Here is a 26,105-nt window from a genome sequence, read left to right on the forward strand (position 1 = left end):
CTTATGTAAGTGCTATCACAGACAGTCAGCTCAACTGATGTCTTCATGACAACTGATTGGTTTGTGTAGTTCTAATAGCTCATGAAACCTTTGTGCTGGATGGCTGGGCTACTCAGCAACTTTCCCATCCTCTCCTCCCTTCTCCTCTGTATCATCAGGGCTTGGAAACCTGGGAACTACACTTTCAGATTAAATTTCACAAGTAAGAAACACTCAAAGAAGATTTTGAAAGAGAGTCAAGAGGCAGAAATTATATTATTTAATGCTCCTCCTGCAGAGGTAGAGGGAAGCATGGCTTAAGCAGAAATGAGATTTGCTCCCCAAAACCCTGCCACCACAGTACTCCAGGCAATGGTGGCCACCAGCAGAGATTTCCCACAGCTCCTCCAGAATCCCAACTCTGGAAAACTGGCAGGAACCCAAGAGCTGTGGCAGCTTTCCCTGAGTTCCACTTCTCCAGCCCTTCAAGCAAATGTACAAGGGTATCAGTCCTGCTTGGAACACCTAGACTGGTTTCTGTCTTTCTGACCAAATTAGCACCAATAAAACTTTGGACATTAGGAGACTAGCCAGAACATTTTTATTTTGACAAGAATGAGAAAAAGTGTGTTGTATCCCTACACTCAAGAGGTGACGAAAGCCAACCCAGCTTTTTGTGTCCATCGTTTCCATGCTTTTCTTTATGGTTCCACCACCCTTGTGTTATCTATCTAGATAGTACGTTTATCTAAACAACATACTGCCTAGTTCTGGGGCCAGCACCCACTAGCTGTGTAAGGAGAGGGCAACACCACCTCCACTGGGTGGAGGCTCCAGTAACAGGAGCTGAAGAATCTCCAGATTGTAGTCTGTCTTCCACTTCCCAGAGAATTGACAAGGCCCCTTCTGGGAAGGTCATCAGCGGGGTCAAGGGTGAGTCTTGGCAAATACGGGGCTCAGCACGGTTTGGCACCCTGCCAGCCTGAGGCTGAGGGTCTGGACATGCTGTATTGTATGGTCCAAGGGAGTGGGCCTGGGACAGTTTAAGCTGGGTGGACCCCAGGAGATCATGCTCTTAGGACTTAGTCCACTCCCATGGCTGTGGACCTAGTATAGGTGGGACTATTGATTAGATTACTTCAGTGAGGTGTGACCCATGGTGGGTGCAGCAGTTTGAGATTATTTTATGAATCCCAAAGAGAGAAAAATTATGTTCTTGAACTAATCCATGCCTGTGGGTGTGAGACCCTTTTGATTAGACTATGTCAGTGAGTCCTGACTCAGGTTGCGCCTACGCCCTTTTGCTGGGTCTGATAAAAACAGAGACACAGACAGTCACAGGAAGCTGCCATTTTTTATCCTGCTATGTGAGAAAAGATCGGAGGATTGCTTAAGCACGAAGCCCTTAAGAGCCTGGGCTCTTGGAGCAAATCAAGAAGAGATGAGCCCTGCCACATGCCTGAGAGCAGACAGCAGAACTCAGGAGGAAAGTGGAGCGGCTTAGACTGGTAGAGGAGGTCTGGAAAGAGACAAGCCCTATGCCTGGTTCTCACAGCTGTGCTCCAGGAGCTGGGCTCTGAGAGAGACAGAGATCCTGGAGGGGGAGGCCGAGACCTCAGCAGAGATCGCCAGCTATCCTGCTTTGCCAAGTGTCTGGACAAGAGAATTAATAGTAGCGGACTTTGGTGAGAAAGCACCTCTTATGGTGCCTCGATTTGGGCTTTACAGAGCCTCAGAGTGGTAAGCTTTTACCCCAAATAAAAGTCCTTTATAAAAGCTAACCCATTTCTAATACTTAGCATTGGTAGCCCTTTGGTAAACTAACACAGTGGGCCTTAATCCTCTTGCCGGATTCCTTTATAAGAGAATGAAATTCAGGTGAAGACAAAAAGAGAAAGCCACAGAAGCTGAGAGAGAAAGCCCTAGAAGCCAGAAGCTGAAAGCAACAAAATCCAGAAGAGAAGGGCAAGACCAGCAGATGCCGCCATGTGCCTCACCATATGGCAGAGGAGCCCAGGGCCACCAGAGGCCAGGCTTCATGGAGAAAGCATCGCCTGATGAAGCCTTGATGTGGATATCTTTTTCTCAGCCTCAAAACTGTATGCTTATAAGAAAATAAGTCCCCATTGTAAAAGCCAACCCATTTCTGGTGTATTGCATTTTGGCAGCCTAGCAAACTGAAAACAGGGCCACTCCGTATTTTCAGCTTCCAGGCTCATCAGGGCCTGCCTTCAGCTGTCATTGGGAAAGCTGGAAACTTCTGTGAGTGACAGGTGTGTCCTCAGCAGAACACGCCAGGGAGACCTCATCAGCACATGGTCAAGACAAGCCAAGTCCTGATGAAAACCTGGGCCTAACTCTCCTGGGCATCCTGCCCTTGGCTTAAAAAGAAGGACCTATGAAAGTGGGGATCTTGGTGTGGACAGCCTGTCTCTTGAGTCACACTAACGCAATTTGGCTCATTTACCCTCTACAGTGGGTGCAGAGCTGTCAGCCTGGTGCCAACTCCTCACCATCCTCTGAGGGACTCTTTCCTCACTTTTCCTGTGTGCTGGGTTTCCTCTTTCCAGTATCTCGCATCTTCCTTCTGGTTTATTCTTTTGTTTTGGTGGAGCACATCCTTCTTGAGAAAAATGTGCTTGGTGGGGGGTGGGGGTGGGGTTGAGAATGTGCATGTCTGGAAATATTCCTCACACTTGATTAAGGGATAGCCAAATAATAGAATTCTAGGTTAGAAAAACATTTTTTCTTTCGAATTTTAAAGGGAAAGCTCCACTATCTTGCTCCCAGTATTGCTGTGTAGAAGTCCTAAGTCACTGTGAAATACCTTTCTAGGAGATGTACCTCCCTCTCCCTCTCCCTCCCCCTCTCCCTCTCTCTCTCTCTGTTCCCTGTATGCTAAATATCACAATGAAGTATCTTGGATCTCTTTTCATCCAGCATGCTGGGCACTCTATTGTCCCTTTCAGTATGGTAAGTCATGTATTTCAGTCCTGGGAGATTTTCTTGAATTACTTCATTGTGGATTTCTTCCTCTGTTTCTCTAGTCTCTCTGGAATGCTTACTATTCAGAAGTTAAAGCTGCTAGACTGGCCTCTAATTTCTTATATTTTCTGTTATTGATCTCACTGTCTTTTTGCTCTGCTGATTAAGTTTCACCTGAAAGATGTGAAACTATTTTGCCTAGTTTAGGACATTTCTTCAGCTTTGTCTCTCAACCTACTACTAAAATTTTCATTTTTACCAACTTGTTAATTTCTAAGAGCTCTTTTTTTTCCTTTTTCTTTTCTTTCTTTTGTGTGCGTGTGTGCACTCTGATTCGGATTTCACAGTACCTGAGTTCCTACGCCTTGCTTATTCAAGTACTGTCTTTCCATTATTCTCTCCAGACTCTCCTCTTAGAATTCCTAAAATATATATTAGAATTTCTCATATTACCCTTCATGTCCTTTAACTACTTTTTCAAGTTTCCTATCTTTTGCCTTTCTGGGCCACAATGTGGGTAGTTTCCCAGGACCTCCCTCAGGGTGGTCTCTAGCTGGCTACCTTGAAACACAGGACAATCTCCCCATCTCAAGATCCTTAACTTAATCACATCATCCAAGTCCCGTTTTCCATGTTAGGTAATACATTCCCAGGTCTTGAGGACTAGGATGTGGGCATCTTTGGGAGGAGGCACGATTCAGCCCACTATACCTCCCTCTTCTGCCTCACTTACCGTACTTCCTGGGATCACTTCCAAAGTAGACTCTGTTCCAAAATCCTTGTTGCAGGATCTGTTTCTGCAGAAACCCAGAATGAGACCCTGAACTGCCAGCACTTCCTTGGATACACCTGGTATTTCCTAACCTCTGGGCTCTAAGTGGCTACTGCTAGTTCTGTCACCTTGGTAAGAACACCCAGTTTTCCACTGAGGTTCAGTCTTGTTCTGTTGGTTTGGCTGAGGCCAATCTCAGCTCTTGGCTCCAGGGTAGACAGGTGGCCTTGGCATGACCAAAGAGAACAGCCCAAGATGCTGGCAGCCAGATAGACCCCCAATTTAGTGATCAATCCTGACAAAATTTGACACCAGCACTGAAGAAAGCAGCACCAAGAGATGGTGAGAGAGGCTGATTTCATTGTCTGAGCCCTTGGATCCAGCAGTTAAAGCCCAATGCAACCTGGACTTTCCAGTGCATGAGCCATTAAAATCCCTTTCAGCTAAAGTCATTTTGGGTTGGATTTCTGACCCTGACACCAATATAGAAAATGAAACCTGGAAAGAGACTATTATAAGCAGTAGTCCCTGATCCACTGGGAAGTTGGCAGTTCCTATAGTAAAGCACATGCCTGAAGTTTCCAAGACCCAGGCCACATGCCTACCCAGGCCAAAGCTTCCAGCAACTCAGTATAAAAATGTCTGGTCTTTGGTGGTGAGAACTGCCTCTTTCTCTATGCTTCTGGTAAGGTAGTATGAGCAGAGCAAGTTTCTGCCAGCAGCCAAGACTGAAAGCTGAAAAGAAAGAACTCCAGCTTTGCCCAGAAAGGCCCTTCCCTATGCCCAAAAATCCAAGACAGCTAAGATCTAGTTAATCTGCAGCTTCATGGAGTTGGAAAAGCCAATTTTTCTGCCCTAAGCTAAAACTGGTGCAAGCACCCAGGACAACTAACAAGGAGATGATGATGGACAAAGACTATCTCAAAGAAGAGAGAGAGTATACAAGCAAGAAAGTCCCATCCATCTGCACCATAGGATCGAAGCCCCTCTCAATTAGAGGTGGAGTGGGCATCACCATCCCAGAATTCTCAGGATTGGGGAATGAACAATGGACTAGAATAGATTTACTGTTATTCTACTATAGATGTCTTGTGATTCTAGCAATGGAAGAACTGTTATCATTGATGTAGAGGTAGTGGCCACTGGAAGTTCTGAGGGAAGGTAGAGGGAAAAATAGGTGTAATTTGGGGGCATTTTCGGGACTTGGGAATTGTCCTGAATGACACTGCAATGGCAGACACAGGCCATTATATATCTTGTAATAACTTACAAAAATGTGCAAGAGAGAGTATAAACTACAATGTAAACTATAATTCACATTTAGTGGCAATGCTCCAAAATGTGTTCATCAAATGTAACAAAAATATCACACTAATGAAGAATGTTGTTAATGTGGGAAAATGTGGAGGGGTAGGGAGTGGGGTATATGGGAATCCCCTATATTTTAATGTAACATTTACCTAAGTATCTTTAAAACAAATTTTTTAATAGTGCAAGCAAAAGTGAGGAGGCTAGAAATAGGAGGTCCATGTGATAAAGACCAGGGAGAAACCCAAGCTCCACCCAGCCCTAGTACCTGCTGCAGGATCCCCAATATAAGGATGCAACCCAGCAGTAAGGAACAGATTAACTGGGCCATGGTAGTAATCTATGGCCTGGCAGTAATCAAGACAGAGACCAAGCTGGAACCATTAAGCTAAGGGCTAGGGGATAAAGAGATCCAGTCCTGCTGTTCAGAGACAATTCTCCTCCTACACCCCCTCCCCTGGCTTCCCCTCTCCCCCTTCATACAAGTTGAGGACCAGGACTCAATGGTATTTCTTTCTTTGGGTTCTAGGCCATGGGGATGAGCAAATAAAGTGATCCAAAATTCTGCCAAGCTCCAAAGGCCTTGCAGAAACGGCAGCCTTGAAAAAAAAGGCTCAAGGGAACAGGTGAGCACCTGCTTCCCATGTACGAGGTCCTGGGTTCAATTCCTGATACCTTCTAAGAAAAAAAAAAAGAAGGAAAAGGCTCAAGATTACATCAGCAACCCCCCACACCTCTGAAGCCTCACCAACAGGAAAAGTCCCCACCCCCACTCCAACCCCATGTCCCTGTCAAATACGGCCCTGGAGAATAGCAAGTGGTGAATGGCGCTCACCCCAGTGGCAGCTCTTTGCCTTGGGCAATTCCAGGCCATTTACAAACACTCTCGAACCACCCAAGCAGCAATTCCCTGCTCCTCCCTTCTCCCATCCCCTGGTAATCTCTAATCTACTTTCTGGATCCATGAATTTGCTATTTCTAGATATTCCATTTAAGTGAAATCATATAGTCTGTGTCCTTACGTGCTGTTTAGTGTCCTGTCTGCTAAAACAAATACCATATAACGGGTTGGCTTAACAACAGGAAATTATTGGCTCACAATTTCAGAGGCTAGAATGGCTTCCTCCTGGCGTTGGTATCCTCTGGCCAACTTTGAGGTTCCTTGACTTTTCTGTTATATGGCAATGCACATGGTGGCATCTTCTCTCCAGGTTCCATGGATTTCTGGCTTCTGACAGCTGCTTCTGGCTGCTCCATGCATCTCTCCCTTTCCGAATTTCATTCTTCTTATAAAGGACTCCAGTAACCTGAATTAAAGCCAACTGAATCAGCTGGGCCACACCTTAACTGAAGTAACATCTTGAAGACATCTTATCTACAACGGAATTTGGACCAAGACCAAGAACAAGTCCGACTGGGGGACACAATTCAATCTATCCCAATCTGTCCTCTAGATCCCTGTGGCATATATGACTTTGCATTTTTCTCCCCCAGCCCTTCCAGCTCTTTTCCCCACTCCAGATAGTAGCAGCATTACTAAGTAGCTAAAACAGTAAGGCTCTGTAACCCACAACTAATCCACAGATCTTGCACTAGAATATTTAAACTGTTTTTCCGGGACCCTGCTATGGTACCTGTTTTCCCCAAACTGCCTGATCACCCCTATATCAATAAACCTTTCCATCTATGTATAACTTCTGCCTTGCTAAAAATATCTGTTCCTTTAGGAACATATCACGTGCATCCCCCGCATCCTTTGATAATTATTGTCAAGCCATGTACCTTTGGTTCATTCTTTAGAAGGCAACTCCCCCTCAGCTGCATGTAGATATGCCCCATAAAAGACCCCTCTAGCAATAAGACAGATGGTCGAGCTTGGAAAATGCTGTCTCTGCTCCCGCCGCTGTGAATGAGGACCCCATGTTAGCGCCCCTAAATAAATGCTTGTAACTCGCCAAGCTGGACTTGTCTGAGTTTCCTTTTTTTTTGGTCTGACCTACCCCCTCTCAGTTTGGTGGGAAGCTGCTGCTTTACACAGCTCCTTGCCATACTCTGGACAACCCCCCATAGTATATGCTCTTCCCACATGCAAAATATATTCATCCCATCACAACATTCCAAAAGTCTGACGTCATTTCAGTAACAACACTAAGTGTATTACAAAGACTCATCAAAATGGGTCATGGGCAAGGTCCATCCTGGGGCACAATTCCTTTTTGTCTGTGGACTTGTGAAATCTAGAAGAAAAGTTATCTGTCTCCATTATGCAATGCAGGGACAGGCATAGGATAAACATTCCCATTCTAGAAGGGAGAAATTGGAAGGAAAGCAGGGGTCACAGGTCCCAAACTAGTCCAAAACCCAACAGGGCAAACTCCATTAGATTTCAAGGTCTGGGGGATCGTAGCTATTTTCTCCTATTCACAGATGATTTTTTCCACTTCCTTTACCAGGTCCTTTGATGGGCATGCTCTTTATTGGTTGAAACTGTTCACACGCCCATCCCTGTGAAGCCAACAGGGAAACAATAGATGATCTGGAACCTGGCAGAGAGTCCATGTGAACATCAATAGCCCCAAGATGGCTACTAGAAGACCCTCCCCAAGATTCTGCCACTCAGAAGAAGACTTCCTCTGGAAGCCAGGAGAAGCCCCTGGATATTCCCCAAGGACTTTATCACTGGGCCCTCCTGGGCGATTGATGGGTGGGGTAATCAATCAAAACAGCAAACAGCTGGAACCCCTCCCATGCCATTAGCAAAGGGGTGGAATCATTAACAGTTCAAAAAGCAAACGGGGAGGTCTGAATGCGCTCTTGCTCTCACTCACTCTTGCTCTCGTGCACTCTCTCACCTCTAGACCGTTCTTGCCCTCTGCACACTGCTCTCACCGTTTTTCCTCTGCCCTGTGGCCCCACAAGTAAAACTTGGGCATTTATAACCTATAATGGAGAATTGTAGCCTGCAAATCAGCCCTCTTTATCACTTTCTAACCCCTTCCTCTTCACCTGGGACCCATGGTCTGTTATTTTCTCCCATTTCTCGTTTTTCTCTACCTGAATAAATTACTGGCCTAACTCACCCAATGTGCTCTTGAAATTCATTTCTGCAGAATAGTCAGAAACCTAAATAAAATCTGGTAATACCTGGATCAATCACTGAGGAAATGGGGTACACTGACGGTCTTAGAACTGGGCCATGGACCCATCCCTGGAGTTAGAATGCGGGTGGCCAGTAATTCCATAACCACAAGGACTGAGAATTGGGGGGTTCTTCAAAGTCCTGCCAAAGTACTGGTGCTGATACTCGGTTGGCTAACACAGCCACACCCACGGCAGCACTGATTGCGTTGAGGAAATGGTTATCCATGATTCTGACTGCCCAACATCCCCACCTTTCCTAAGTGCTTCTCCTTTTTCTCCTGCCGTATCCTCATATGACCCTGACTGCTTCCCAGCTCAGCTGTCCAGCATGAAAATGGAAGCCCTATCCAATGGGGCTTTCAAGAGGGTTTGCAACTGGATTTGGGAAAGAGGCCAGTCCCTTTGGGTGGTGGAAGACCATGACATGGGGAGGAAGGCAATCCAATGTGAGAGAAAAGAAGGCTGACACAAGCAGAGAAGAAGGGATGTCATGGAGAGTTTGCCAGTCCGAGGCCACAGTCCCTGCTCTGGATCCCGGAATTCCTTAAGCCAGGTCCACCCCTGCCCTCCTCCTGGTGTGATGTGATCCCAGGAACCTCCCAATAAATATCATCCCCAGTTTAAGTGCAAATAGGCTCTCTATAATACACCAGTGAAACTTACCTGACAACCTGCTCTAGTTTGCTAGGCTGCAGAAAGCAATATACCAGAAATGAGTTGGCTTTTACAATGGGGATTTATTAGCTTACAAGCTTACAGTTCTGGGCCATGAAAATGACCAAATCAAGGCATCAACAAGACTATACCTTCTTCCTGAAGACTGCCTACAGGCGATCCTGGACTCTTCTATCACATGGCAAGGCACATGGCAGCATCTGCTGGTCTCTCCTTTCTCTTCTGAGTTTTGTTGCTTCCAGCTTCTTGCTGTTGAGTTTCTCTCTGTCTGAATTTCATTCTTTATAAAGGACTCGAGTAAGAGGATTACAACCCACCCTGAGTCAGGTGGGTCACATCTTAAGATCCTACTCACCATAAGATCCTACTTACAATAGGTCCAAACCTACAGGAATGGATTAACTTTAATAAGATACTTTTCTGGGGTCCATACAGCTTCAAACCATCACATACACCATGGCACATCTCTAGTCCTAGTAAGGGTTTGGGGAGAAGGAGGGAGGTGGAGTTGGGGGAACAGGCAATGCGAAGGTGGGATACAGAAAGCCAGCACAGGGAGACTCACCTTCCTGCATGCAGTCCGCACCTGGCGCCTTACATACCTTCTCCCCTTGAGTCCTCATGGCATCCCCATCAGGGTGGAGTCTTCTTCCATGCCTGCTTCCTAAAAAACTGAGGCTCAGAGAAGGGAACCCCTTGTCTAGAAGAGCATAGCTGAGAAGCAGGGAGTGAGACTGGAGCCCAGGCCAGCCCCAGTGAATGAGATGGCAGCCGTGGGAACCTGTCAGCACTGTGGCAAGCCCCCGGGCACCCACTGCCTCCCACCCTAGCCCAGGAAATCAAGGCCCCTGTGCTCTCTTCCATCTCCCATAACACCAAGCCCTCTTCTTGGTGGAGAAGACAAATGAGGGGCAGAAGGTGAGCAGTGTCTGTCCCCTGTTGCATCGAGGAGTGGCTGCAGGTCAAGACTGGGGAAGGGAATGGCAGTGGGGAGGCCAGAGAAGGGAGGCTGAACTTCTCAGGAGGAATGGACTGTGGCCTTCATCGCAGAGGACACAGCCAGGGGCTGCAGAGCTGAAGGTGATGGGGAGAAGGGGGAGGCAGGTAGATAGCCAGATTCAGACTAGAAAGGGGTAAGGAACAAGCAGGTGAAGCACAGGACATTTTTAGGGCAGTGAAACTGTTCTGTATGATGCCATAATGGTGGACTCACATTTGCGTTATAACACCGAGAGTGAACCCCAATATATTAATAGTAATATATCAATATTGCTTCATCATAACAAATACTCCACACTGATGCAAGATGTTGATAACTGGAGAAACTGTGGGAGAGGAGTAGAGCTAGGGGAGGGAGTATATGGGAACTCCCTGTACTATCTGCTCAATTTTCTGTAAACTTAAAACCACTTTAAAAATTAAGGTGCCCTAATTTAAAAAGAAAAAAGAAAAAAATCTTTTCAGGCACATAGTTCCATGAGTTTCGACAAATATATAGTCACATAAACACCACCATAATAAAAATATAGACTATATCCACCATACCAGAAAGTTCTCTTTTCCCTTAGCAGTGAATCCCCTCCTCTCACTCTTGACCTCTGGCAACCATGGATCTGACTTCACTTTCTCCAGAATATCATATAAATGGAAGCACAAAGAAGATCATCTTTTGTGATTTGTTTCCTTCCCTTGGCATAATACTTTTTTTTTTTTTAAGATTTTTTATTTATTTCTCTTCTCTAGCCCCCTCCCCCCAGTTGTCTGTTCTCTGTGTCCATTCACTGTGTGTTCTTCTGTGACCGCTTCTATCCTTATCAGCAGCACCAGGAATCTGTGTCTCTTTTGGTTGTGTCATCTTGTTGTGTCAGCTCTCTGTGTGTGCGGCACCATTCCTGGGCAGGCTGCACCTTCTTTTGCGCTGGGTGGCTCTCCTTACAGGATGCACTCCTTGTGCATGGGGCTCCCCTACACAGGGGACACCCCTACGTGGCACAGCACTCCCTGTGCACATCAGCACTGTGCAGGAGCCAGCTCCACATGGGTCAAGGAGGCCCGGGGTTTGAACCGCGGACCTCCCATGTGGTAGGCCCCATCCATTGGGCCAAGTCCGCTTCCCTGGCATAAGACTTTTGAGAGTCATCCATGTCGTGCACTTGGCAAGTGATTGTTCCTTTTCATTGGCAAGTAGTAGTCCACTGCTTGGCTATACCAGTTTAGCCATTCACTGGATGATGGATGTGGCTGTTTGAATTTGGTGAATCCCGAAAAGAGAAGGAATATGTTTTTAAACTAATCTATTCCTGTGGGTGTGATATCTTTTGATTGCATTAAATTCAGTTGAGAGGGAAGTGGACGTGGCTCAACTGATAGAGCGTCCACCTACCACATGGAGGGTCCAGGGTTCAATACCCAGGGCCTCCTGGCCCAGGTGGTGAGCTGGCCCACATGCAGTCTTGCTGCATGCAGGGAGTGCCGTGCCACATGGGGCACCCCCACATAGGGATGCCCCACATGCAAGGTCTGCACACTGCAAGGAAAGCTGCCCTGTGTGAAAAAGCACAGCCTACCCAGGAGTGGCACCGCACATACGGAGAGCTGACGCAGCAAGATAATGCAACAACAACAAAAAAAGGAGACACAGTTTCCCCCTGGCCCCTAACAATGCAAGTGGACGCAGAACACACAGTGAATGGACACAGAGAGCAGACAATGGGAGGGAAGGGGAAATAAATCTTTAAGAAAAAAAAATTGGTTGAAGGTCCTTTGATTAGATTAGTTGATAAGATCGCTGAGGCACCAGCCAGCTTTGGTCTCCACCCTCTGGCTGAGTCTGCTCTAAATGGAGACAGAGACAGACAGACACAGATAAAGGGAGCCGCCATATTTGATCCTGCCATGATGAAAGGATTCCAGTTTCGCCCACAGTTGAGCTGCGAGGAGAGAAGCCCCCGAGAGGCGCAAAGAGCTGAGGCCCAGAGAGAAGGCGCAGTAAGAGACAATGCCAGGTTTGCCAACAGCTGCAGAAAGGTGGACGCCTCGGCAGAGCTCGGCAGTCATCTTCCTTTGCCACACGGCAGCTGACTTTGGTGAAAAAACATCTCTTACAGTGCCTTGAGTTGGGCTTTTCATGACCTTGGAACTGTAAGCTTTTATTCCTAATAAAAGCCAACCCATTTCTAGTACCTTGCTTCAGCAGGCCTTCGGCAGAGTAAACCAATGGAGATAGAGGTTGTTCCCAGCTTTTTTAACTATTATGAATAAAGGTGCTTTAAACGTTCATGTACAGCTCTTTGGTATGGACACACTTGTATTTCTCTTGGATAAATAACTAGGAATGGGATTGATAGATTGGAGGGTGGATGTATGCTTAACTTTACAAGAAACTGCCAAAATGTTTTCCAAAGTGGCCATACAATTTTGCATTCCCAGCAATTGTTTCACATCCACCAAACAAGCAGCTGGCATTGTCAGTTTTTTTTTTTTTTTAACTGTGTTAAGAGGTGTGTAGTGGCACCTCAAGGTGGTTTTAATTTGCATTCCCTAAAGACTTGAGCTAGTTTTAAAATCAACTCCTATGGCCCCAGGGCAGGCTTCATCCTTTCTCACAGTGGCCTTTGCAATAGCCCACTAACTGGTCTGATAGCCCTAAGTTCCTCACCATCACCCCCAAACCTCCAGTGCTCCAGTGATTTCCCCAAAACAAACATCCAACCACATTGCTCACTTCCTTGTTTAGTACCTCTTAACAGCTGCCCTTTGTCTCCATAGTTGGGGTCCCATCTTGTGACACCCCAGGGACACAAGGTAAAGAACAAGGAAAGGCACAGCCAGGTGTAGGTAATAGGGAATGGTGGTGACTGTGGTGAACTGTGATCTTACCTAAAGGGGTTGCTACCGCTCGTGGCAATGTGGGCTCCATGATGCCAGATCTTTTAACTACTCAAGAGATGCCAACACTAGAAATTTTCCCAAGCAAAATCCACCAACGTTTAAATGTTAGCCACTAAATCTATTGGAAAACAGAAAATAAAATAAAACACCTCTCTGGGCCCAACAAGATATTATCAGTGGGTTGCAGCCAGCCCAGGGACCACCCGTCAGCGGGGCTGGTCTGACTCTAGGGGCCCTCTAATTTTCCAACCCCTCCACTCCCATGCTGCGTCTCCAAAAAGACAGGGTGACTCGCTGTTCCCTGAATACAGCCCTCGGGCCCTCCCTTCTGAACCATGGGCCCGAGTACCCACGTACAGTAACAACCCTGCTTGCTTTCCAGCCTCTGGTGCCAGTTCCTCCTCATCCAGGAGGCCTTCTCCACCTGGCAGGCTCAATCAGGTGTTTACCAGTTCCACCCCCAGTTCTTGCCACACTCGTCTGCCGTGTCCAGGATTCTGTGCACTCCTCCAAGAGGATTTTGTGCACTTCCCAGCCTGTCACCCAAGCTCTTTGTCCACAAATGCTCACTGCATGTCATAACCCAGGGGGAAAAAAAAGGCAGTATCACTGGATTAGATTTCTTATAGAAAACTTAGGGTGAAATATTTATGGATATGTGTGTGTATGCCACACATGCTGATTTTTGGCTACTCCCTTGGCACAGAGGATAGAGTGTGTTTCTGGCAACGAGTGTCCCCTTCCTTTTCTGAGGGGCAGGGCTGGCACAGCTCTGAAGGTCAGGTTTTTTACTAGTTTGCCAAAATCCTTGATGGGAGCAATTTTTGGTTCCTTGTTTTCTGTCATGCAAATGTGCCTGAGACAAGTGGCAGGGGAGGCTGCGGTGTGGGCGGGAAGCTGCCAGGTGCGCCCTTCCTTGTAGGTCACTCTAAAGCAGGGATGAGCCCGTCAGTTTTAGAAAACTCCCTCTGGTGGCCAAGGTGGGGAGTGGCCTAAGGGAGACACCTTAGCTGGAGCCCTTCCTCTATCCCACCCCTCCTCTGAGACCCCAAGACCCTGGTGCCACCAGCCTTGTCCCACCCTTGGGTGCTCTGGGTCACAGCCTTGCTGCCTTCTCCAAGTTCTGCCAGCACCCTCCATATCCCTCCCCCCACCCCTCGACCTCCCCATCTGCGGGGCCCTGCTCCTCCTGCCACCCACTTGGGCCCCACCCCTGGACAATGCGTGGACCCAGGCTTCTTGTGACAGCTGCTCCTCCTCCAGTCACCACTTACCAACCACCCTGTCCCCCAAGTCCACTCTCCCCACCACACCCCCCAATTCATTGAGCTCTGATCTTTCTCTAAATGTGTCCCCCCTCCTTCCCTCACTTGCAGCTTTGCTAATCCCAGGCGCCGATGGAGCAACACCCAATACCGAGATTGTCCCCTCCTGCCAGGGACCTCGGGCCTGCAGGAACCAAGGTGGCCCGTGGGCTGCAGAAGCCTCAAAAGCAGCTCAGGACAAACGGACCCCAGCCCCTAGCAGGCCCTCAGCACTGCAACCCCCCTCCCGCATTTATCACCCTGCCCCTTTACTCCTCCGTGACAGAGGCGACTGTCGCCTCTGATCTCCCAGGACCTCCCGCCACCCAGCGCCCCGGCTCGTCCTGTCCTTCCCGGCCCCCCCGGGGGAGTTGCCTACTGCTACTTCTCCATCTCCTCGCCCTCCTCTCCCACCCTCCTCCCGTGGGGTTTCTGGCCGCGCCCGCCGCAAACCCGATGGCTGAGGCGCGCGTAGCGGACGCGCCAGACCCCGCGCCTCTCCCGGTTCCTCCCTCGCCATCTCCGCCTCCTCCTCCCCGGGGCCGTTATCCGCCGGACCCCGCCAGCCCTCGCCCCGGGCTCTCCCCGACAGGGGTCGGCGCCGCGTTCGCCTCCAGGCCGCCGAGGCGCGGCGAGCTGCACCTGCCGCGCCCAGGCCGGGATCCCCCCGCGAACACCACAGCGGTGAGGCGCCCCCGCCCGGCTCCTCGACCCGTGTGTCTGTCAGCCCACCCTCTCCGCACCCTCCCGGAACCAAGTGCGGTCGCCGGGCCCCCCGCGACCCCCGCAGCCCCCAGCGCGGCGGCCAGCCGGCGGCTCGGCGCGTCTGCTGGGCCCCGGGAGCGCGGCGGCGCGCCGAAACCCGCACCGCCACCTCAGGCGCCCGGCCGCGCGGCTGGCCCCGCCCCCCGGCGGCCCGCCCCCCGGCGCGATTGGCTGCGCCGGCCAGGCTCTCCGAGCGCTGATTGGCCGGCCCGCGGGTCGGTCAGGCGCGGCGCCGCGGCGGCGGCGGCGGAGGGGGAGGAGGGAGCGGGACCGGAAGGGTCGAAGCGCCCCGGCGCCCCTCACACCCACTGCGGCGGCGGCGCGGGGCGGCGCGGGGCGCGGTGGCGGCCGAGCCCGGGGGCAGCGGAGCCGCGAGCAGCCGGCGCGCAGAGCCGCAGAGCCGCCCGCCCGCCCTCTCCGCCTGGCGCGGCGGCGGGGAGGCGAGGTGAGCCCGGCGGGCGGCGGGCGGGCTAGGCCTGGCGGGGGCTGCTCGGGCCGGGCCCGCGGGGAGGGGCGGCGGGCGGGCGCGAGGCCGCGGGCCGGGGGCTGCGGGGCGCCGGCGGCCGCGGGGCGCCGGCCGTGCCCTCGAGGCGGCCGCGGTCGCCCCCTCCCGCCCGCCCGGCCGTCTGCGGCCCCGGGCTGCGGGCTGGCCCTTTGGCCCGGCCCCGGCCGACCTGCCTGGGGGTCGGGTGGGGGTGTCCGCAGGGGCCCTCCTTCCCCACCGTGGGGCACGCAGCTGCACGGCCGCACCGAGAGGCTCGGGAGCCCGGGGTCTGGTTCCCGCGACCTTGGCCAAGGCTGGGGTCCCCGCTGTGCCTAGATTCCCCCCCCCCCCCCCCCCCCCCGGGAAAGTGAGGGAAATGTCTGTTCTTTTGCACAGGGTTGTCGTCAGGCTGTAGGATAGTGTGAAAGCCCCTTTAGCAGGAGCCCAGGGCACCTTTGTGGGCATTTGGGCGGGATAGTGCCTCTTGCTGGTATGTGTCTGTAGCAGGACCCTCACTCCCCCTTCTCCCCTTAGTCCCCTCCTCTTGTCCAGTGCCTTGTCATTGCACACTCAAAGCCTTACGATTCCTGAGTGGGCCCTGCCCATCTCTCCTACCACTTCCCCTGTCCATGGCACTGAGCCCCTGTCCCACTCACCTCACCCACCTTGACCATGCCAAGCCCCGTGTACCCCAGGACATTTGCACTCGCTGTGTCTTCTGCTTGGAGTTGTCTTCTGGATCTTTGCACAGCTGGGTCCTGGTCAGCATTCATGTCTCTGGCCAGCATGGCCTTTGTACACTGTCTTTCTACCCTTAGTCATTCTATCTCCTTGCTTCAATTTTCTTCCTAGTTGCTTAGTCTGGCTTGAAACTATTCTATTTATTTCCCTGTTTATTTTCTCTTTGCCCTATGAGAATGTAAGCACTATGAAAACAGGTAGTTGTCACATTCATTCACTGCTGTATTCTCAATACTTAGGACGCACACAATAAGTACTCAGTAATATCAGTTGAATGAATGAATGAATGATCTAAAGAATTAACCTTGCCTGGTTGTTGCCTCTGGTTTATCCATTCAGTTAGTAACTTCTAAGTTGTAACTTGTGAGCAGGTGGAAGCTTGTTCTCATTTTTGAAACATTTTAATGCCCTTGACCTCTTTATTTGGTAACTGTTGTAACAAGCTGTCGATTTAAAAGCTAACATATTTATATCTTAGCTTTAGCGTCCTTTGATACATTCAGGAGACATTTACGGAGTTCTGCATTATCTAGGTCAGGCTTTCTGCTAGGCACTGGGGACACAAAGGAGATGGTGACAGGGTCCCTTGCCCCAGAGAGCCTGAGAAACCCTGAAGGAAGGCAGACATGCAGGACGTCTGCAGTAGCAGAGGGCCTGTGCCGTGGAACATGGAGGAGGTGACAGGTGGTGATGGAGTCGGGCCTTGAGGGGTGATGAGAAGTTTGCCAGGCAGGGAGAGACCCAGAAGTATGAAAGGGGAGGACAAGGGAAGGACATCAGCTCAGTGTGAAGTTTGCAACCAGCTGGCAGGGCCAGGTGCAAGAAAGCTAGGAGTGATGGAGAACTCGGAGAACCAGAGAGACCTATCCATAGAAAAACCGGAACGCCAGGTTTTTTGGTACAGTCTCCTTAATTTTAAATATTGGCAATAACTAATTAAAAAAAATTTTTTTTAAACTGTCACAAAACATAAACCTCATTCAGCTTGGTTGCAAGATTTTCAGCTTCCGGGACCTGCTGTGTAGGAGGGAAAAGCGGTGATGAGTAGAAAGGTGGCCTAAGGCCAGGGAACCAAGGCCCTGCTTACCTTTGCAAGGCCCAGGTACTCTCCTTTAACCGTCACAGGAACCCTGTGAGTAGCAGCAATGGAATTCCTTTTTACAGAGGAGGAAATTGAGGCCTACTGAGTTTAAGCAGTCTGTTTCATACCAAGTGGCTGGTAAGTGAAATTTGAACCCAGGTCTCCTGCCAGACCCAGCGTTCTTTCCATGGTCCCTTAGTGCTGAGCTTTTAAAATTGAATTAAAATTAATTTTAAAATTAAGTGCTTTGCCTTTTCATTTGTTGTATTGCAAAAACAACATCCAATTGAAATGATGCTTTCCTCCATTTAACCTTTTTTTTCTTTCTTGCAAAAGGATCCTGAGGGGTTAAAAAGAATCCTATTTACATGCAATCTTCTCTGGAGAGCTTTGATATCACTGAGACTTGAGTTTTCAGAGTGCCATGCCTTTAAATATAAAGTGTTGGCAGATTAAAATGCATTTATTTGATTCCCTAAATGTTAGCTGGTACACTTGAATTTCATGTTTGTCTGTCTAAAATAAAATCATCTTAAATTTCTAGATAAAGAAAAGTTCCAAACAAAGCTGTTAATAGTGAGTAAATACATTCCCATTTTCATGATGCATAGGGTAAAAAAAGGAACTCCATTTTTTTCTTTAACACTGTTGATCTGGTAGTAGGGAAGCTATCTTTGGTAATAACCAGTCAGTCTTCAAATTTCCAGTTGTCCCAGGAACTTTAAAGTTGAACAGTTTCTTTATTTGAATCAGGAGCCAGCTATGGTCCATCCACACATTGTGATTGTTTGATGTCTTTAAGTCTCATAATCTGTAGGTTTTCTCTCTATTTCTTTTTTTTTTTTTTTCTTATTACTTATTTGTTGTCCTATATTTCTTGGGGAATTTTGTTGTTCTATAGCATTTATAGAGTTGGGATTGTGCTGATTGCATCTCTGTAGTGTGATCTAATCTGTTTTTCTGTATTCCCTGAGAAGTAGTGTTTAGACGAGGCTTGTCAGGTTCAGCGTGGATTCTTCGGGTGAGACCCCTTCCTAGGTGGTGGTGTGCTCTTCCAGCTAGAAGACACCCGGTTGTCTCATGCCATGAGATTAGCACATTTGGATGCTCAGTGCCAAATCCATTGATTCATTAGGAGGGCGGATTTGTTGGGAGTCAAGTTTGCATAGCTTTGGCCAAACAAGCTGGTTCTTTGAAGAAATCAATAAAATCGACAAACCCATAGCAAGACTAACAAAGAAGAAAAAAAAAAAGAAAGAAGATACAAGTAAATAAAATCAGGAATTAAAGGAGCACATTACGACTGACCCCATAGAAACAACTCATTTTTTTTTTAACTGTAGATTTTCTGAATTTCATAACTGGCCTTTGAATTGCCAGTTAAAACATTTTTAATGGCTTCCTCACGTCCTCTTTGGAAGAGGTTGGAATATAAATGAATAGATTTAAAAATAATGAGTGAGAGTAGCACATTTTAACGTATTAATTCCTTACAGCTAAGAAAGTTTATTGAACAGTTGAACGTAAGATTCAGCAATTGATTTTAATTTCATTAGTTTTTTCCCTCTCTAACATATTCCCCTCCTTTTCCCCCTGCCACTTAATTTACTCTAGTGTATTTCTTAAGCAAAGATTACATATTCTGATATCTCAGGATATATGGATTCTAAGGACATATGGATTACAAATGAGATATTGGTTTTTTTTTTTTCTTGAAATTAGGCATTAATAATATGTCCCTTTATGTTAAATAGGCTCTTGCCTGTTAGGAAATTAAAATTTGAAGTATTTCTATAACTGAATCTTTGGCTGTTGGAGCACAAACTGTGGAAACCACCTTTCAGTGGCATGCCAGAAGCGGTACACCAGTAGGTCAACTTTCCATAGGCCAGTTTAGGAGAACTGAGAATTTGGTTTAAAAGTATATTTTTTTATCCTCGCCCACCCGTCATGGTGCTAATTTTGAGAAAGAATAATTGCTTTTAAAATAACATGTTCGTTAGGAAAACATCTATCTCTACAGAACCATAAGTGATTTAAGTAAGTTTTTCAGACAGTTTAAACATTGTTTATCTATCTGATGCTGCTGCCAGTTGGGTTTTTGCAGGTCTAGCCATGAGAGTGCAGCCCAGGAAATAAATCCACCAGCTCTGTCAGTGTGTGCAGTCCCAGCACTGGCTGGTAACTCTGTGTTCAAAATCTGCCTTACCAGCTCTTTAACTGTACTCTCAGAAACGTATCTACACTTAACATGGTATGAAGCAGGTGGTTTCAAAACTGTCTTTAGAATTTTCTTCAGTTTTCCTGAAACATCATCTGCCTGCTCCAGCCTAGGATGAAAAGTCAGTTCAGTGAAGAATTGCCTCCCATCCAGTGTGACTTTCACTGAAGTCACCCAATATTAGTCATGTTATCAAGGTTTGCACTTACTAGATTTTAGTTTCCATTTTCAGATCCAGACAATGGCTTGTGGAAGCAGTTTAAGTCAAATGGGCCTGACAGTATTTGTCCTGATAGCAGCTAACATTGAGAACTTACCCTGCCCTGGGTCCCGTGCTAACTGTCTGCTGAGGCCAATCTGTGCTTATTCGCATCTCTCTTTCACAGATCAATCTAGTCACTTGCCCATGGTCACCCACCTAAGTGGCAGGCCACCTGCGAACCTGACTCCAGAGCCTTGATCTCCACCACTGCCCCACCACATTTACTCTCTCACTTAGTTTCACCTTTAACCAACATCCACCCACTGAGGAATTAGGGAATTGAGAAATGAATCAGACACATTTTCCGCCCTGAGGGAGCTCACCGAGTGAAGTGATCATAGACTTGCAATGCCATAAAACAGAGGGCATGTCCTGCACAGTTTGAAGGAAAAGAGTATAGAGGAAGACTTCCAAGAGGAGCAGGTGCTTGAACTCCATTTTGAAAGAGGGCAAAGTTTGACCAGGAGAACAAATGGGGGAGAGATATTGCAAGTAGATGGAACTCAGGTGAAGGCCCAAAAGAGTGCAGTAGCCAGTGCGTCTGTGCATTGCAGGTGGTTTGATATTGCCAGCCGGTGAGTGAGCTGGAGGTGCCCAGGGTTTCCTGTGCTTCAAATTTTATTCTCCATGCAGGTTGGTCACCATTGAAAGAACCTAAACATGATCACAGCTTATTTTCAATAGATGACTCTTTTTTCCTTTTAACTTTTTATTTTGAAATAATTATAAAGCCACAAGAAATTGCAAAACTAGTGTATACCCTCACCCAGTTTCCCCAATAGTTGTATTATTATATTACTATAGTCTAATATTAAAACCAGGAAATTGGCATAAGTACAGTGTATGCAGAGTTCCATGCCATTTCATCACATATGGAAATTCATGTCACCATCGCAATCACCCTCAGTATTTCCCTCATGCTCCCCCGTTATAGTCACACCACCCCGTCCTCCCCCATCCCTAACCCCCAATAATCACAATCCGCTCTGCACCGCTATTATTTTGTCATTAAAGGAATGTTGTATAAATTAAATCATACAGTATGTGACCTATTGAGATTGACGTTTTTTTCGCTGTGCATAATGTCCATAAAGAGCCAGCTGAGTTGTGTACATCAGTAGATTGTTCTTTTTTAAGGCTGAGTAGCATTCCACAGGATGGATGTAGCGCAGTTTACTTCACCATTTCCCCATTGAAGGGCATTTGGGTTGTTTTTAATTTGGAGCAATTACAAATAAAGCAGCTTTGAAAAAATTCATACACCCGTGTTTTGGTTTTGTTTTTTATACACACAGGTTTTTGTGTGGACAGAGGTTTCTCTTTTTTTTTTAACTTTATTTTTAAAGAAGTTCTAGACCACAGAAAAGTTACATCAAAAATATAGGTGAAGGAACCTCGGTAGGCTGAGGCCAAGAGGATAAAAAACCGCAAAGGCCTGCCTGTGCTTTTCTGGCCTGGTCAACGACCAGCCCTTGGACACATCCCTGTACTTTCTAAATAAAATCAGAGCTATCAGAGCAGCACATGGGGCAAGAACGTGAATGTTGAGATCAAGCACACCCAGACGCAAATCTGGGCCAGGCCACTTCCCAGCTGGGGATTTGGGCAGCTCCCTCACTGTCTCCAGGCCTCGGTTTCCTCATTTGCAGGGGTGGAGATAGCAATGCAAACCTCAAACTGTGCCAAGATAGTTTGTAAATGTGTGGCTCAGAGGCTGGCCCCCTCTCCTGGCTCAGCTGCCCCTAACCACATCCTCCCTACAGGCATCAGAATGAGATTCTCCAGGTTTTCATTTCAAATATTTTGTTAAGTTTTTAAGTGTGAAATATGTGCATTGTTCAAAAAATAAATCAACAGAAAAGTTATAATGGGAAAAATGTTAGTTTTATCCCACTTTCTTTGCAATTGCTGGGATGTTGTGTGTACATTTTTATATAGATTGGAACTTAACCATGTGCACTCTTTTTCAGCTTTCTTTTATGTATCTTGGACATCTTTCCATACTGATACAATCCCTGTATTCTTTTTAAGGACTCTATTTTGGGTTTTGGGGGTTTGTTCGTTTTGGTTTTGTTTTTGTTTTTGAGGTACCAGGACTGGGGATTGAACCCAAGACCTCGTATGCCAGAGATTGGCACCCAATCACTGAGCACCGCCAGCTCCCCTGAGTTGATTCCCTCGTCTGTTTGTTCATTGTTTTGCTCATAATTTGTTTTCTTTAGGCAGCACTGGGAACCAAACCCTAGACCTCCCATGTAGGAGGCCGGCGCTCAAGTGCTTGAGCCACATCCACTCCTGCCCTCTATTGTGGTTTTTATGCCATATTTTATATAGTCAGTCCACAGCCTACCTTTTAGGTTATTTCTAGTTTTTTGCCTGCTGTAGAAAAGAAGTCACAACCATCCTTGCACAAAGATTTTGAATACTTATGCACCTGTATTGGTTAGATACATTTATAGAAATGTAGTTGCTAGTTGTCTTTAAAATGTTAATGAGCTACCACCTCTTTTCCTTCCCAAAGCATGTTTGAGCAATTTGCAGTTCTTACCAACATGTGTGAAAGTACCTGCTTCCTCACACCTTGACCAGCACGCTGAAGCAACTATAGCTTAGGTTTTGCCTCCTCCAGTACTTTTTTTTTTTTTTTTTTCATTTTAAAAATTTTTTGTCATTAGTGTTGCACTCCGGTACTTTCTGAAGGCAGCAAAAGCAGGTGTCAGTTTCTCAGGAATCTGGTTATATGAAGAATTCTTATACTGCCCTATGTGTAAACCCGTTTTCTTAGCCCTGGATGATGTTCCATTTTGTTGAAATGGAGTCTCAATGGAATTTACTTATTAATAGCTAAATTACCTGTTTCCTGACTTGCCTGGAGGTTCTTTCCCTTGCTCTCAAGAAGCCCAAGCTTGGCAGAGAATGTGACTTTAACAGGTTCTCTCTCTTATTAATGAGTTGCCTGATGGATTTCAGTTTCATCATTTACCTAAAATATCACACACAAGTGATTTTTTTTTGCCTAAGAAGGGCAATTTATTTTAATTTTAAAATCAACTTAAGTCTTGAGATGAAATTATACGAACCATTCTAGAACCTAGTACGATCGAATGGACTCCCCAAATTCAAAGAACCCAACCCGATGTTCTTGTACTAGTCAGGGTATAAATAGGTTACAAGCGGCTGCAGCAGAGAGGGTTACAGAGCCGCTCAGCAAGGATGAGAGTCGTTTGTGCAGCGCCAAGGGAGACAGGTGGTCCAGGGCTGGGCGTCTCTGCATACCCCCAGCTTGCCCAGGAATCCAGCTGGTGGGTATACAGGCTTTAGCTATGACTTCCATCTCTGGATCTAAAACAGCTCTTCTCCCAGCCAAGGAGAAAAATGGATGGGAGGATGTTTTAGTTTCCTAGCTGCTAAAACAGACCACACAGAACAATTGGCCAGAAAGCTTGCTTCCTCCTGGGGTCAGCATCTTCTGGCTGGCCAGCAATCTTTGGGGTTCTTTGGCTTTTCCGTCACATGGCAGTGCACATTCTCTTCTCGTTTCTCCTCCAGTTCCATTGCCTTCTGGCAGCTCCCCTGGGCTTCTGTCTCTGCAGCCTTCTCTTTAAGGCCTCCAGTAATAGGATTAAGACCCATCTTGCACAGAGCAGGTATAAGTCAGTGGTTGAGCACCCAGTTTGCATGTACATCCCTGGTACCACCTTAAAAAAAAAAGATACATCCTGATTCATTTGGGCCACACCTTTACTGAAGTAACCTCATCAAAAGGTCCTATTTTCAATGGGTTCGCACCTATAGGAGCACATTAAGATTAAAAACATGTTTTTCTGGGGTGCATAATGCCAAGCCACTTTCTGTAAAAAGGTGATGCAAAGTATCACACAACACTTCCGCTGATATTTCACTGGTTGCCAAGAAAGCTACCAGTCTCTAGTCCAGCCAAGGTGGAGAGGCTTCTGCATATGAGGTGGAAGAGGGGGAGAAGTGGACCCTGGAGCACAGTAGCAGCCTGTGCCACAGTCCTCTTGCCTGTCCTTTGTCAAGGCTTAACCTGTCCAAAGCTGAACTCACCAGCCCTTGGCAAAGATCTCCTGCTTACCTCCAGCTCCTCCACTTTCATTTCTCCCCATCTCCTCCAGGTCAGCAAGTCACAGACCCCCTTCCTCCAAGCCATGCCTTTCCTTCTGTTCTCCAGCTGCCGCTGCTTTGCCAGGATCTCGCTGTCTTTAGGCCTCCCCACTCTAAGCCCTCCCTCTCTGGCTCCCTGAAGAACCCTTCCCTGAACACACATGCTCGCATGCCTCCTGCTTTGGTGGCTCCCGCAGCCCTCCAGACCGATCCCAGGCACTTTGGAGTGGCTCAGGATCTGGGGCCTTCTGGCCTCGTTTTCTCTCTCCAGCATTCTTCCCCCACTACCCAGAGAAATGAAACCTTCAAATGACCTGTGCTCAGATTGCACCTCCGCATATCCCCAGGCTGCTTCTGTTCCCCTTCTCCACCCTTCTGCCTTTCAGGCTCCCCCCACATTGGGTCCCCTCCTGCGTGTGCCCGTAGCGCCTGTCTGTGAGCCGCCTATTGGTAGGCACCCTGGAGCCATTCTGGCCCAGGGCCTGGCCCATGTGGGTGCTCAGTAAATGTTTTATTGGTGTATGAGACTTAATGGTGTATTTATTTTATAGTATAAGCAAGGAAACAGTTGCTCCCAGTATAGCTGGTTGTAGCAGGGACCTGCCTGCCTTTGGCAGAATCTGCCTCTTATCCTTTGCACTTGCCCTCTGCCAGCCAGCCAGCAATTCACCGTGTCTGAACACAGGTCAGGCAGAGCTCTGTGCCCCTGTTGTCTATCTCTGGCCCAAGTTTAAGTTTAGGCAGATGCTGCCTCCTACGTGAAGCTTTCCTGGTCTGCTGTACCCCTGCTGGTACATAGGCTCTCATTTGCCTCTTGCCTTAGAGCACTTTGTTTACATTTTGCTTATGACCCCTTATACCTCGTTGTAACATATTATGATAAAGAGAGTGGGCTTATACTTCACATTTCTCCCCCAGATAGTGAATCATATGCTGTTTCAAGACCAGTCCCTAGCCGAGCTTGCTGTATTCCCTGACACACTTAGCCCTTTTCTTGTACAAAAGCATATATGTTGAGCCTCAGCCTCTCAACCATGATAACTCTGTTTATCTTTGGAATAAGCAGTTCCTTTAGACGTCAGTAAAAACGGAGCAGCGTCGTTAGGGAATCCTTAAATGTTCTCTGATGAGTCAGGTCACCAAAGGTTTATTGACGATCCACACTGTCCCAAGGGGCTGCGTCCTCCCTGGCCTGTGAGTGTGGGATGCCACCGTGAGCAAGACAGAGCATAGAGGACAGCTGGGACCAGCTCCTCAGCCGCTCTCCGACCAGCAGCGTGCCTCAGGCAGGCTGGTTACCCTCACCAAGCCTTGGGCAGCCCAGGCGTAAAATGGACCGACAGTCCGTACCGTGCACGGTCTTGTGGTCATTTGTGTTTGTTCAAGCATCTAGGGCAGTGCTGGTGTCCCCTGAGGCTCCGCATGGGACAGGGGTCCCAAACAGCTCTCAGGAGGCAGGGCTGTTCACCAACACCTTCTGCTTCAGCCCCTTTCCCCGAGAACGGTGAGAAGAAAACGAAGCATCGGTCAGTCGGAGAAACTATTAATTTGATTCAAGTTCTTTGATTGGGTTTGTTATTAATTGATTTATCTCCTTGTTTAATGACAGTCCCCAGCACCATTATAGTAACAGAAATCATCCCTCTAAAAAACTGATGGGGCTGACATAAGCATTAGATACACAACAGAAATGGCAAGAATTTGCTGGAGCTCTGGAATACGGTTTAGATTCTTAAATTCTTTGTGTTTTTGAACAGTACAGAATGTCTACTTATGTATGATTTTATTCTTGATTTTTTAATTTAAAAGACCAAAATAAATAGTTGACTGACTTCTTTTTTCATATGTATTTTTAATTATTTTTATTAGAGAAGTTATGGGTTTATAGAACAATCATGCATAGAATGCAGGATTCCCATATACCACCCTGTTATTAACACCTTGCATTGTGTGGTGCACTTGTTACAGTGGATAAAAGCACGTTTTTATAATTGTACTATGAACTATAGTCCATGGTTTAACTTTAGGTTTGCTGTTCGTGTAGTGCAGTTTCATGGATTTTTTTTAAAATCATATATACAACCTAACATTTCCCCTTTTAACCACATTCAGATATATATTTCAGAACTTTTAATTACATTGACAATGTTGTGCTGCCATCAAACTTTATCACACAAGAGCCTGGGAACCAAGTAAATGTAGCTGCCTGCCACTTGCTATTTGTTTTCTGTATAAAGTCGTTCAGGTTCCTGCAGAGCAGGAATCTGCAACCTGCTACTTAGACCAAGGCAAGGTAGCTGCCAATTTATACACATACATATGTGGGTAACCTTCGTAACATCAAGAGCATTGGCTGAAGAGCAGCTATAGC

General features: G+C 47.4%; 1 protein-coding gene across 6 annotated transcripts in view; it reads left to right on the plus strand.

The window, feature by feature from the left end:
* The first annotated feature begins 15,072 nt into the window (after positions 1 to 15,072).
* MAPK9 (mitogen-activated protein kinase 9) overlaps positions 15,073 to 26,105 on the plus strand; it is a 61,878-nt gene continuing 50,845 nt past the window's right edge. For 3 of the 6 annotated variants that reach the window (XM_058283230.2, XM_058283234.2, XM_058283238.2), the window contains exon 1: positions 15,141 to 15,265. The gene's annotated coding sequence lies outside the window, so the exon portion shown is untranslated. Of the gene's footprint in view, positions 15,266 to 26,105 lie in introns of all 6 variants that reach the window. The other 3 variants (XM_058283232.1, XM_058283237.2, XM_071211205.1) reach the window with 3 other exon arrangements.

This window comes from Dasypus novemcinctus, chromosome 2 (genome assembly GCF_030445035.2).
Source record: "Dasypus novemcinctus isolate mDasNov1 chromosome 2, mDasNov1.1.hap2, whole genome shotgun sequence".
Taxonomy (NCBI): Eukaryota; Metazoa; Chordata; class Mammalia; order Cingulata; family Dasypodidae; genus Dasypus; species Dasypus novemcinctus.